The following is a 13,475-nucleotide window of genomic DNA, read 5'->3' as shown; positions in this document are numbered from 1 at the left end:
AGGCCTGCATTTGAAATGAACATTTACCATAAATTAAATGTATCTTATATTATTAGATATATTATTATAAAACATGCTTTAGTTAAGGAGTTATTGATACTTCAAGTGCAAAATGATGACATAAAACCTTGATAAAAAATGCACTTTTAAGTACTAATCACTGCTTATGGAATTTGCGTGGTGGGAGTTGTTTATGTCGCAGAACCATCCATGCCCTCCATCACTACTTTAACTATTTGTAGAAGGAGTCCCACGTCTACATATTATGGGGGCACACCAGTTGGAATAGTTGACGGTTGTGCTTCTGATGTTTCTTGCTGCTCTCGGCAACTAGGGGTACTTCCTTTGTTAGGTTAGGCCTTCGACCTTCCCCCGCTACCGTGGCATCCCCCTGCAAGGTTTCAGGTGGTATTATCAGAGCTTGAGATGCCATATCATTCTTCATCTTGCCAACCTTAGGCACCTCGATTCCCGCCCCTCCTTTCTAAGGAGGGCAGCTCAGTTCGTGTTCCTTATCAGGTGCGTACCATCCTGAAATTCACCACAACAACATAATTATTAGTGATCCCCAAGATCCAGACCAAGTGCTCTGATACCAACTGTAACAACCCGACTTTTCAAGCTCTAGACAATAATAAATTACACACACACACACACACTTGACACATAATTGGCGAACCTGTTTCCTCATATCACAGACACACACACACACACACACACTTGACATATATCGTATCGATAATTGGCGAACCTGTTTCCTCATATCATCAAGATGCAATCCATACATCAACAACAATCAATATTTTATTTAAAAGTAAATCTTATATAAACACATAATATCATATTTTGTAGGATTAGAAGTTCACATTAAAAATATACATCCATAGACATGAGTTTGCATTTTTATCCTACTAATAGTCATCACGAATTAAAAAAAAATAGGATTCAATAAAAGTTATACATTTCATAAAAAGGATTCAATAAAAGTTATACATTTCATACATTGATTCATACAAAATACATCCTACTAATAGTCATGATTTAGGATGCAACTACATGATTCAGGATGCAACTACATGATTCCTTACAAAAGTAGGTTCCCGTGTATTCGGTTTCCTAAGCATCTTGTTGATGTGACGTCCTTGTTATGGTATAAAATATTTAAGAGAATGCAATTACTTAATAATAATAATGATATTTAAATGGTCTAGCAGTTTAATGAAGCAATAACATTATCCCATGTTTGATGCATGATATTTATAGTTTCTTCATGGATTTGGTATAAACAACTTGTAGTACATATAGATACACCAATTTTTGCAATCAACCATAATCTTATACCTGGCTATCCTCTTAAGGCATCATTTACTGAGGTTAATCGTTCACTCACCCCGATCATCCACTTCGGATGCCATTAACCAAAGTTAATCAACTGTTGTCACGGTCATCCAATTGAATGCCTTTAGCCGAAGCTAATCAATCATTTGTCTCGGTCATCCATTTAGATATCAATAGCCAAGGCTAATCAATCATTTGTCCCAATCATCCTTTCGGATGCCATTAGCTGTCGCTAAACAGTCGTTTGTCCTAATCATCACTTCAGATGCCATTAGCCGAGGCTAATCAATCATTTTTCCCGGTCATCCATTTGGATGTCATTAGTCGAGGTTAATCAATCATTTGTCCTGGTTATCCATTCGGATGCCATTAGCCAAAGCTAATCAACCATTTCTCAACATTTAAACGTTTGACAATCTAATGTCTATTATAACACAATATGGTACCATTCATGATAAAGTATCCCATTATTTAACATATGAAAAGGGAAGGTGGAAGTCACCTATTTGCTCTAGCTGTGGGTTGTTTTTGTCGTGACGATGGTCCAATCCCAACCGCACCGCCTAAGACATCAACGGTCACAAATCAGTACATTTGTATTTTTTAATCACATTCATCACCACACTTATTTCAAGAGTTCATATGTTCACATTCAACTGTTCCACATTTTACACCATCATACCATGAAATTGTTACTAGCATTTAAGTCATTTCTGCCTAGGAGGTTATGGTAGAAACCAACAGCAAGAACTAGTTCTCTGTAAGCTACCCAATTCAGTAGTGAGAACTAGTTCGCTGCTGGTAGCTAATTTGACAGCAAAAACTAGTTTGCTGCTGGTGGCCAATTTGGCAGCGAAAATTGTTTTGTTGCTGGCGCCATAATTTCAGCTGGAAATGCTAAGTTGTAGCAGACAACTCAATTTCGACAGCAAATTATAAATTTTACAGCGGCCAACTCAACTTCGGTAAAGAATCACAAATTTGCTGTAGAATATGAAATTTGATAGCAAATGCTAACTTGCTACAGACAACTCAACTTCGGCAGCGATTTGCTGCAAACAACTCCATTTTGGTAGCGAATTACAAGTTTGCTGCAGAACACGCTACTCGGTAGGAAATGTTAATTCACTGCAGACGACACAGTTTCGGCAACAAATCACAATTTCACTATAGAACACACAATTGGATAATGAATGCTAATTCTCTGCAAAAGACTTAGTTTCGGTAGTGAATCACAATTTCGTCGTAGAACACACAATTCGATAGCATATGCTAATTCGCTGTAGAAGACTTAGTTTCGATAGTGAATGCTAATTCGCTGCAGCTGACATAGCTTCGGCAGCGAATCACAATTTCGCTGCAAAACACCAAATTCAACAGCAAATGCTAATTCACTGCAAAAGACTTAGTTTCGGCAGGGAACCACAAATTCACCGCAGATAACTCAGTTTTGGCAGCAAATGCTAATTTATTGTAGCCGACATAGTTTGGGCAACAAATCATAATTTCGCTGTAGAACACACAATTCGGCAGCTAATGCTAATTCGCTATAAAAGACTCAGTTTTGGCAATGAATCATAATTTCACTGTAAACAACTCAATATCGGTAGAGAATGCTAATTGGCTGCTGCCGACATAGTTTTAGCAGCGAATCACAATCTCGCTGTATAACACACAATTCGGCAGCGAATGCTAATTCGCTGCAGAAGACTCAGTTTCCACAATGAATCACAAATTCACTACAGATAACTCAGTTTCGACAGCAAATGCTAATTTGCTGCAGCCGACAAAGTTTCGATATTGAATCATAATTTCCCTACAGAACACACCATTTTGGCATGAACACACATATTGAATCATAATTTCCCTGCAGAACACACCATTTTGGCATGAACACACACCACACATGCTGTAACAACCCCAACATGTAAAACTGTCACTAAGTTCTAGCAGATCATACATATTGAAACCATCAATTTCATTACATAACCCTTCAACAAATCCTAGTAGAACACACACATTGAAAAGCATCAATTACAACATATAATCTTTCAATAAATTCCAGTAGAACACACACATTGAAACCATCAATTTCAACACATAATCTTTCAACAAATCCCAACTGAACACACACATTGAAAACCATCAATTACAACATATAATCTTTCAATAAATTGCAGCAGAACACACACATTGAAACCATCAATTTTAGCACATAATCCTTCAATAACTCTCAGCAAAACACACACATTCATGCTGACCAACCCCATAGTTAAAGTCAGCCCTCTACCAAGATTTGTTACTTCCATTTTATTCATTTTTCTTTGTTAGCTGTTCTGAAATTGGCCTTATTTCATTTCTGTTTCCTTGTCCTCTTAGTTAATTTCAATTTCCATCACAACTAGCTTAGGTTTTAGGTCAATTTTCTTAGGGTCTTTTTCTTTATTTTCGGTTCTGTGTCTTAAAAAGAAGAGGAAGGGCGTTTCATAACCCATACCTTTTAAATCTAATTAAGTTTGAGGAAGGTCTGACAGTATTCTTCCTCCTCTCCCGCTAGTTCTCCTCCTTCTTCCTCTCATATTTTTTGGCCCCCTTTTTCCTTTCCCTCTAAGCAACTGTCCAATCTTCTCTTAAGGTCTCATCTATCCCTCACACGTTCACAAGGCACTCTTTACTGGTTTGGTTTAGGTTTCTATTGGGAAGGAGAAAGGGAAAAGTAACATGTAGCTGGACATACAACTACAGCAGACAACTTTGGGAAAGCAAGTGTCACCTTCTCTCTCCTCTTTATAATTATACTCCCCATTAAATGAGGTGGGTGTATACTCCCTATTAAATAAGGTGGGGTGTTTGGGGTTGGTTTATATGTGTTCTTATCCTTGTTTTAGTCTATGCAAAATTGGTTTTACCCCTCCCTCCTAGCTCTTTAAGACAAGTTTTAAAAAAACTGTGTTGCTGCTGATTTAGGAAATTGATAGCAAAAACTGCGTCGCTACCACTTCAGAAATCGGTAACAAAAATTACGTCGCTTTCGATTCAGGAAATCGGTAGCAAAAATTGTGTCGCTGCCGATTCAAAAATCTAACTAAGTTTGAGGAAGGTTTGACAGTATTCTTCCTCCTCTCCCACTGGTTCTCCTCCTTCTTCTTCCTCTCAAGTTTTCTGGCCCCCTTTTGCTTTCCCTCTAAGCAGCGATCCAATCTTCTCTCAAGGTCTCATCTATCCCTCACACATTCACAAGGCACTCTTTACTGGTTTGGTTTAGGTTTCTGTTGGGAAGGAGAAAGGGAAAAGCAACATGTAGCTGAACATACAACAGCAGCAGACAACTTTAGGAAAAGCAAGTGCCACCTTCTCTCTCCTCCTTATATTTATACTCCCTATTACATAAGGTGGGGTGTTTGGGGTTGGATTATATGTGTTCTTATCCTTGTTTTAGTCTATCCAAAATTGGTTTTACCCCTCCCTCCCAGCTTCTTAAGACCATTTAAAAAAAACTGCGTCACTGCTGCATCAGAAATCGACAATGAAAACTGCATCGCTTTCGATTCAGGAAATCAACAGCGAAAACTATGCCGCTACCGATTCAGAAATTGGCAACAATGATGGAGTCATCAATTCTCTCTCTTTCTCTTTATGTGTGTGTGTGTGTGTGTATTCTCTTAGGCGTTTACATCGCTCATGAAAATAGACCGCTGTGAGTGTGAGGGCAGGTTGCCTATGAAAATGGATCAAGATGAACATGCGTGGGCAGGTTGCCCATGAAAATAAATGAGTGAGTGTGTGTGGGTAGGTCGCTCGTGAAAGTAGACCAATTTTTTTCAAAAGGGGTAGGTCGCCCAAGAAAATATGATCAATTTCTTTTTCTTGTTCTTTTTTTCTTTACAAGCTTACTATGCAAGATATTGATGATGTTTTGCTTCGTAAGCATTGTAAAGAGGAGGCATGTGTTGTTACCCATTTTTGGGTTCCCACACAAAAATGAGAAAATACAAAATAAATAAATAATAAAATATATTCAGAAGAAATAAAAAAAAAATAGAAGCAAGAAAATGATGTTGGAATACCGAAGAAAGGTCAAAATTAGTTTAGGAGGTTCAAAAATGCTAAAGGTTAAAATTTGACAATATATTTTACTAAAGAGAGCCCTAGGGACAAGGAAAATTCAATTTAAAAAAAAACAAGAAAAGTTCAAAATCAAATCTTTATGGATGGACTCAATTAAATTTTATCGAAGGTTTAATTCAATTTATAGAAGGTTTGATTACAAGAAAATTGATCTTTTGATTCAATTTAGGCTTTTATGGGAAGAAATTAAAGTTATGGGGTCCAATTATAATTTTGAAGAGTTGATTTGGTCAAATCAGGGGTTTAATTGCATAATAATTGAAGTTTTATGGTCAATTAGGGATTTAATTGACACAACCTAAAACCAAGGACCAAACCATAAAAGGCACCAAAATTAAGGGATTCGATTATAATTTTTTTGGGGGTTTGATTAAATTGCAAAAAATTCAATGACCAAACCAGAAGGACCAAAAGCGGCACCATTTCCATTGAAACACATTTCACTGTCTGCAACAGTTGTTGTTCTATGATAATAAAGGAAGGAAATGTTGGCAGCGATAATGGAGTCGTTTCCAAATTAAAAAGGGAGCGTATTGCAACTATCATCACTCGCACCGTATTGCACATTGGCTTAACCAAAACATTCTCGTCCTCTGGCTATAAAAGCCAAAGGAAGAGTCGAATGCAAGGGAGAGGAACAAAGGAGGGTAGAGAGGAGAGGCTACACTAAAAAAAAAAGCAAAAGGAAATAACTTAGGGGAAAACATAAGAAATAGGAGGGAGCAAAGAAATATTGAGAAAGCAAAAGGGAGTGTGGAGGAATCAAACCAAACAAAAGTAGAGGACACAGTGAAGTAGATAACACAGCACCACTATCATCTTCGTCTTCTCGAAACTAGGTACGTTCGATGTTCTTCTCAGTTCCTGTATAATGAGATGATGCAGGTTTAGTATGTAAAAGATTAGTTCCTGTATAATGAGATGATGCAAGTTTAGTATGTAAAAGAAGAAGAGAAAATGCAGGGAAACCAATGCTGCAATCACTCTGTGGTTTTTTCTTTTTGTTCCGTTCTTATATTGTAAGCAAGATGATGAACAGTGCGAAGGTAATATATATATTTCAAAAATTTGTGATTTTTTGAAAATTTTTCTACTATATTTTAATCAATATCGATTTGTAATTTTACACTGTAAAGATACAAATTCAGTATTAAAATACCCGATGTTTGGCAAAACAAAAATAATAAGAATAAGAATAATAAAAATATATTTTCATGTATATAGCCAAATCTCTCAATTAAAAAAAAGTATTAGCACGTATTTTGGCTTTAATAACCAGTTTATTAAAGTCACGAGAACTAGGCCAATATTTCAAAACCTCCAAAAAAATTATTTTTTTCTATTAATATCTAGGGTTATAATCTTATACGTAAGATGTATTCCAAGTATTAAAATTCTTTTGTGGGTGTTATAATATGTAGGTTTTACCCGATAAGATAAGGATCTCTTTACCGAAGATGACTTTTCTTAAACCAACAACTAGAAAGGACGACAAGTGATGTAACCATATTATTCGATTGTTTCACCCACATTTACCTAATGTTTTGTCCATGTTTTATATGTAAAATGCCTTGATATTCTTTGTTTTATGTTTTGAAGGCACTTTTGGATGAAAAATGCAAAAAGGAGTAAATTGGAGATAATTGGCAGATTTGACGTTCACTCAATGTTTTGTGCAGAGCGTGAGTTCTAGAGATCAAAATGAAGTGATTCCAGTGGCTCTAAAAAGCTAACATCCATAACTTTCTGGAAATGTAATGCAAGAAAAATACAAAGAGGAAGATCATGGAAATCACATCCTTCAAAGTCAAATCTCGTATTCTGCCACTGTTGACCTTTGTCCATTCAAAATTCCATACCTGGAGCTATAGAAGTCCAATTGATGCAAACTCAATTTTGTTGGATTCATGACTCAAAGGTCTAGAAACGCTCCAATTTTCAGCCAAAAACGATGTCAGATGAGGGCGATATGATTTTTCAAAGATGACAACTGAATTCTGCCAGCAATCAGGTTTCGTGAAGAAATGAGTCCAAATTATGTTTCGAAGCTTCTAAACTATCATCCAAGTTATAATTTCAGCAATTTAGCCCCTCTAGTAAATCAATCTAGAAGGTCAAGAAAAGTAGCCACCAACCTCAATCCACCAACCTCAAATCACCAACCACAAACCAGCTGCAAGTTGGAATGCTGCCATTGTCAAAGAAGGAGGCTACAATGGTGGGTTGTTTGTGGTGACTACTAATGTCAAAGTTTGGCAAGTTTGGCAGCCACCATTGTTGATAAAGAAGCAAGAGGAGCTGCCATTGAAGCCTATATATAGACATCAAGAGAGCCAAGAAAGAGGAGGAGGGAGTGCAATAGAATCAAAGAAAGGTGGTAGCAACTAGAAGTGAAGAAACACAAACTCTCCTCTCTACATACTAGAAATAATGCTTTCTTTTATCTTTAGGAGTAGTTGTTCAATAGATATGCAAGGCTAAGCTCTTTTCTTGGTTGCAAGGACGCAGAAACTTTCAGATTTCAAGAACTGTGAGATTTATTCTTCATTTATTTTCAGTTTGTATTATGAATGAGTATGATTGTTTTCCTATGCATGTTTTCTATGATTGTTGTTGATAATTGCTAGAGCGGACTCTAAGTTATTAGTTTAGATTATCACAAATCAAAACCCCCCAATTGCATAACGTATAGCATAAAAATCTAAACTAAATCTTCCTCGTGGGATCGATCCCTTGCTTGCTCTATACTATCTTGTGTGATTTAAGTGTAAGGGTAATTAATTTATGCGACCGCAACATCGCAACAACAAGACCTTAGATTTTATCAAATAATTAAACAATGTAGCTTACCATAGGTAGGACGTATTTGGAGTGCTAAAACCTTCCCTTTACACAACCAGTCTCCGTACCTGATCTCTAAGACTAGTTAGAGTTCCTAATAATCAAAATACTAGGTGGCAACTCCCATTTTATTTTTCCACTGATAAAAGACAAGAATTCCTTGTCTCCACACATTTGCCATAATAGATAGATTTTGAGGGGAAATGTTTTCACTGTGACGCCGCACACGTGCGACAGAATGGCAACTCCACCGGAGACCTTGTGGACTAAGCTTTATTTTGTCTGATACCTGTGTTTTGTTTAGTTTGCATGTTCTTAATAAGCTTATTTTATTTCATACATTTATTTATTTTAGATGCTTTAATTTCTGTATATATGTTCATGCATTGTATAGGATTGCCTCATGCATTACACGACTTAATTTTTTGGTAAGCACATATAATCTTATTAAGTTAGGAGGGGAATTAGCAATCTATCCTATGTCAGGGTTCAGATGCGTGCAACACCCAACTCATATCTGAGTGCCTGTTTGTTAATAGTGGGCATAAGTGCCTTAACTATTCCTTGCAATGCCCCTACACTATTTTTACAAAGACCGTCACTAGACAGATATGAGACTCTTTTTGAGACTTAGATAGTCAACCTACCCTTTATTTCACAAGATATATACTTTTATTTGGATTAAATTAATCATGTTAAATTCACCACTCCAGGTTCCGAACTGAAATCATGACTAAGTACCTATCTTTCCAAGAGTTTGGGCAAGAATCTGAGCTAAACTAGATAGCTGAAGGGATGATGCTAGTAGGTTGCCATACATTACCAAGATAAATCACATGGTGAATGACTTAGGGAAACTATTGTTTATAATGGGATACGTGGATGAGACTATCTTTGAAAGGCAATATGGGAGAATAACACAACTAATGAGGCTACCCATACAAGCAGACCTTAGCTTTATCAGATAAATAAACAATGTAGCTGACACGACTAAAAGATTGATGGTTATTGATGTTTTACTTTCAAGAACATTGATATAAAACCTACCGTGGAGGAATATGAAAGGGTCTTAGATTTTCCAAATAACAACTGAAAAATCTACCTCAGACAAAAATTTAAAGATAGAGCTTTAGAGGTAGTCAATTTGTTAGGCCTGAAAAAAATCAGTCAATGTAGAGTAGCTAATGAAGGTTTTAAATGGAAGATCATTAAAGCCAAAATGAAGAAGAATGCTAAGGAAGGCAAGTTGGGGGATGAGCGATACAGGTTAATGGCTTTCACCATCTTTGGACTAGTATTATTTCCATCCAAAATTGGAGACGTTAGTTTGGAAGCCACAAATGTCTTTGTAGAATATTCAGCAATTTTGGTTGAAACCATATTGTCGCTTAACCATTGCATAATACATGGAAAAGGAGCCATGAGATGTTGCAGCCCTATGTTGTATTTATGGATTGTTAGTCATATTAAAATTCCAAGGGACATCTTTAACAACTTTTGGTGGTTTGACCTCCAACCATTAAAGGTTACCATAAAGGAAACTTGGAAGAACTGGGATGAGACGGTTTGGATAGACAAGTATGCTGCACTACCTCAAAGCAACTTTAAATGGAAAGCACCATGGATGAATGACCCCATCTGCACAATGAGCTGTGGAAGCAAGACAAGGGTCCCCTTGATTAGCGAAACCGAATACATCAATTATACACATGCACTTATAGCAAGGCAATTAGGTGGAATGCAGTATGTACCAAGAACTCTGGGTTTAGCAAATTTCACATGTTTATTCAAGCATCAACCATTCCTTGAAGTGATAAAGCTTATCCAACAAGACTGGGAAAGGCCCCTGTTGGTAACAAAGGAAAAAGGAAGCAATTTTGAATCATCATGCAGCCAGAATTATACAAGTTGGAGAAATCAAGAGCTTTATGAAGTTGTAACACCAAAGTCAACAACAATGTAACAAAAAAGGAAAAGGATTGATGATGAGGAAGAGTTGAGAGAGCAGCTCGAAAGATGTATAATTGACCTCAGCAAAAGCAAAGGGCAACAACAACTCCTGGAAAGGCAATTGGATGAAGAAAATACAATGAGAAATTACTTGAACCAACAGTTGAAAAACAAAGATAAGTAGTTGAAAGAATGGCATAAAAAGGTCAAAGTAGCTAAGGAAATAACAAAAAGGGTCCAGAATGAGTTAAGGAATCGAATAAACGAATATGGTGAGTTGGCTAACAAGAATGGGCTCATTGAGAAAGAATTGGCCAAGATCAAGAGATCAACAAAAGGCAAGATGAATGCTGATAAAGAGACGACAGATTCCTTGAAGAAAGAAAGAAATGGTCTTGCAAAAAAGTTGGAAGAAGAGAAGGAAAAGAATCGGCTAGCTGAGATCGACATCGAAGAAGAAAGAAAGATCAAGGCTCAATATATAGTACAACTTGAGAAAGAAAGAAGTGCAAGAAAAGTCTTTGAGTCTGATATAAGAGATTACCAAAAAAGAGTTGAGTCTTTGAAAGGACAAAGAATAGCTTTGCAATCCAAGCTTAAAATACGAGAAAAGGAGTTCAGGGAGTTGAGGAGCCATTACTTCGAAATGGAAGAAGGTTTGAATAAGATTAAACAAAAATGTTAGCAATGTTAGGATTATATTGACAACTTTACAATTTAGATTAACTCCAAAATAGTCGAGCTAGATATCAAGAGAGAAGAGCTACAAAAGGGCAACAAATAAGGTGGCACAGTTGGAGGCAATGGTCTGAATATTGGAAAGAAGTAATGAAGCCTTAGGGAGCAACAATGAAGTGATAATTGCTAATAACACCTTGTTCCATGATAAGATAAGATATATGACAAACAGGTCGAGCAAGTAACCCGCTATATGAAAAGGCTACATCAACAAGCCACCCAAGTTGGAAATGATGTTACAAAGTACCGAGAATACATGGGGGTTATCATCTCTTTTATTGGTGACTTAGCTAATGGGGGAAATGCCTTTTAGGGTAATGATGTATAAGGCTCTTTTCTATTATATAAGCTATCCTTATTTATAAGAAAGGCCATGACTTTTTCTTTCTTTCTAATGGATTCTGGTAACCAATGACACGACGAAAAGATTGATGTCATTTATAAGAAAGGCCATGACTTTTTTTTTCTTTCTAATGGATTTTGGTAACCAACCATGATAAGAACTTGGCAAACATTCTTTTATAGCAATCAATTCGACTCAGAAATCTTGCCTAAAGAATTACGAAGGTCATGAATCAGTTCTAAAAAAAACACCATCGCATATTCATTGCATTTTCATCATGCATTTGTTTACAATTTATCATGTGCAAACCAGATCATGAAACATAGGTCCCCCCTCCAAAGTCTATCACACCTGATTAAGATCATGAATGGAGCACGAGGAGAGAGCTCACTTAGAGTCATATTATTAGAATGAGTTGGAATCCATGAAGAATGAAGTTGCTCGCATGACCAATCTACTTGAGCAACTTTTGAAGGCCAAAAACGTGGAGGGAACGTCTACCTAACCAATTATGGGAGCACTAGTAGCTTGATTAGTACTTAAAAGTACATTTTTATCAAGGTTTTATATCATCATTTTGCACTTGAAGTATCAATAACTCCTTAACTAAAATATGTTTTATAATAATGTATCTAATAAGATAAGATACCTATAATTTGTGGTAAATATCTATTTTTAATGCAGGCCTATCACATAAATGAAAGGATTGATTGATGACTTGAAGAACTTAAATTGCAAGGATAAAGAGATGACCAAACTTAGAAAAGAGATGTCAGTGCAATCCAAACCGGAACACTGTTCGGTAATTGGGCCATATCTGGAGCTACAGATCTCAGATTTAGGTCAAATTTATATGGATGGAAAGGTAAGACATAGGCCTACAACTTTCATATGGAGCCCAAGATCTAAAAAGGCCATTATCAAGTCCAAATTGTAGCAACAACAAAGAAGCCCGAATCTGTCTTCCAGCCCGAGCACTGTTCGGTATTTTGGCCATATCTGGAGTTCTAGAAGTCCAAATGAGCTGAATTGTTTACACAAGAAAGCTGAGACAATTGCCTACAACTTTCATGTTTGCAACTGGCTCCAATTTTGACGTTATCAATGACGTTTTGGGCAGACAAGAGAAGATAAGGATTGTCACCAAGTCAAAAGTTGGTCACCCACTTATCAATTAGTCATCAAATCAATAGTTCCCAATTTTGGCCTATAAAAGGAGGCATTTGCCATGCATTTAGGCATCTTGGTGTTCAGATCAAGATCATGCTCTTCCTTTCTCTCTTTGTATTTTTTATGCTTTGTTTTCATTAATATTAAGTTTATGCCTTTCATTTCCTTTCCTTTACTTAGTTAACTTTTATGTTCTTATTTTGTTTATCTATTTTGCTTTCTTTCATTATGTCTAGCTAAGTTAATTATGTCAAGGTGAAAAGGTTACACTAATGGTGTAAGAATAAGTATAATGTAAACTTAATATGGACTTTAATGTTTGATACTAACATGTTTTATATTTGCTATCTTGTTCACTCTTTAATACTTTGCTTGTTAAATGACTAATCTTGATTTATGTTGTATAACACTTGGTACAACAAATGCTTGGCACTTTCATAGCCCATAATGTATGGTATAACCGACACCTGAGCTATGAAAGGAACTTGATTTGTTGTTAACATAAGTTATAATCATGAATGCTTGACGAGATTTACAAGTATTAGCATTAATTGAATAAGATGACTAATGTAATCATGTTAACAATATATAATCTGATTGGAACCTCCTTTGTGTGTGGTTTCCAATTCAATAATAAGAGTTTATACTATACTTGTTTGATATACCATTAGTGGAACCTCTAACCTTGACATTTGTTATTATCATTGTTTAATCGTTACATTAATATTCCATCTCAAAGTTCTCATCATCTTCTTCTTCTTCTCTTTCTTTATTATTATTATTATTACTACTACTACTACTACTACTACTACTACTACTACTACTACTACTACTACTACTACTACTACTACTACTACTACTACTACTACTACTACTACTACTACTACTACTACTACTACTACTACTACTACTACTACTACTACTACTACTACTACTACTACTACTACTACTACTACTACTACTACTA

This window comes from Populus euphratica, unplaced genomic scaffold, assembly GCF_000495115.2.
Source record: "Populus euphratica unplaced genomic scaffold, PopEup_1.0 scaffold788.1, whole genome shotgun sequence".
NCBI classification, from domain to species: domain Eukaryota; kingdom Viridiplantae; phylum Streptophyta; class Magnoliopsida; order Malpighiales; family Salicaceae; genus Populus; species Populus euphratica.
This window is presented reverse-complemented; position numbering follows the sequence as displayed.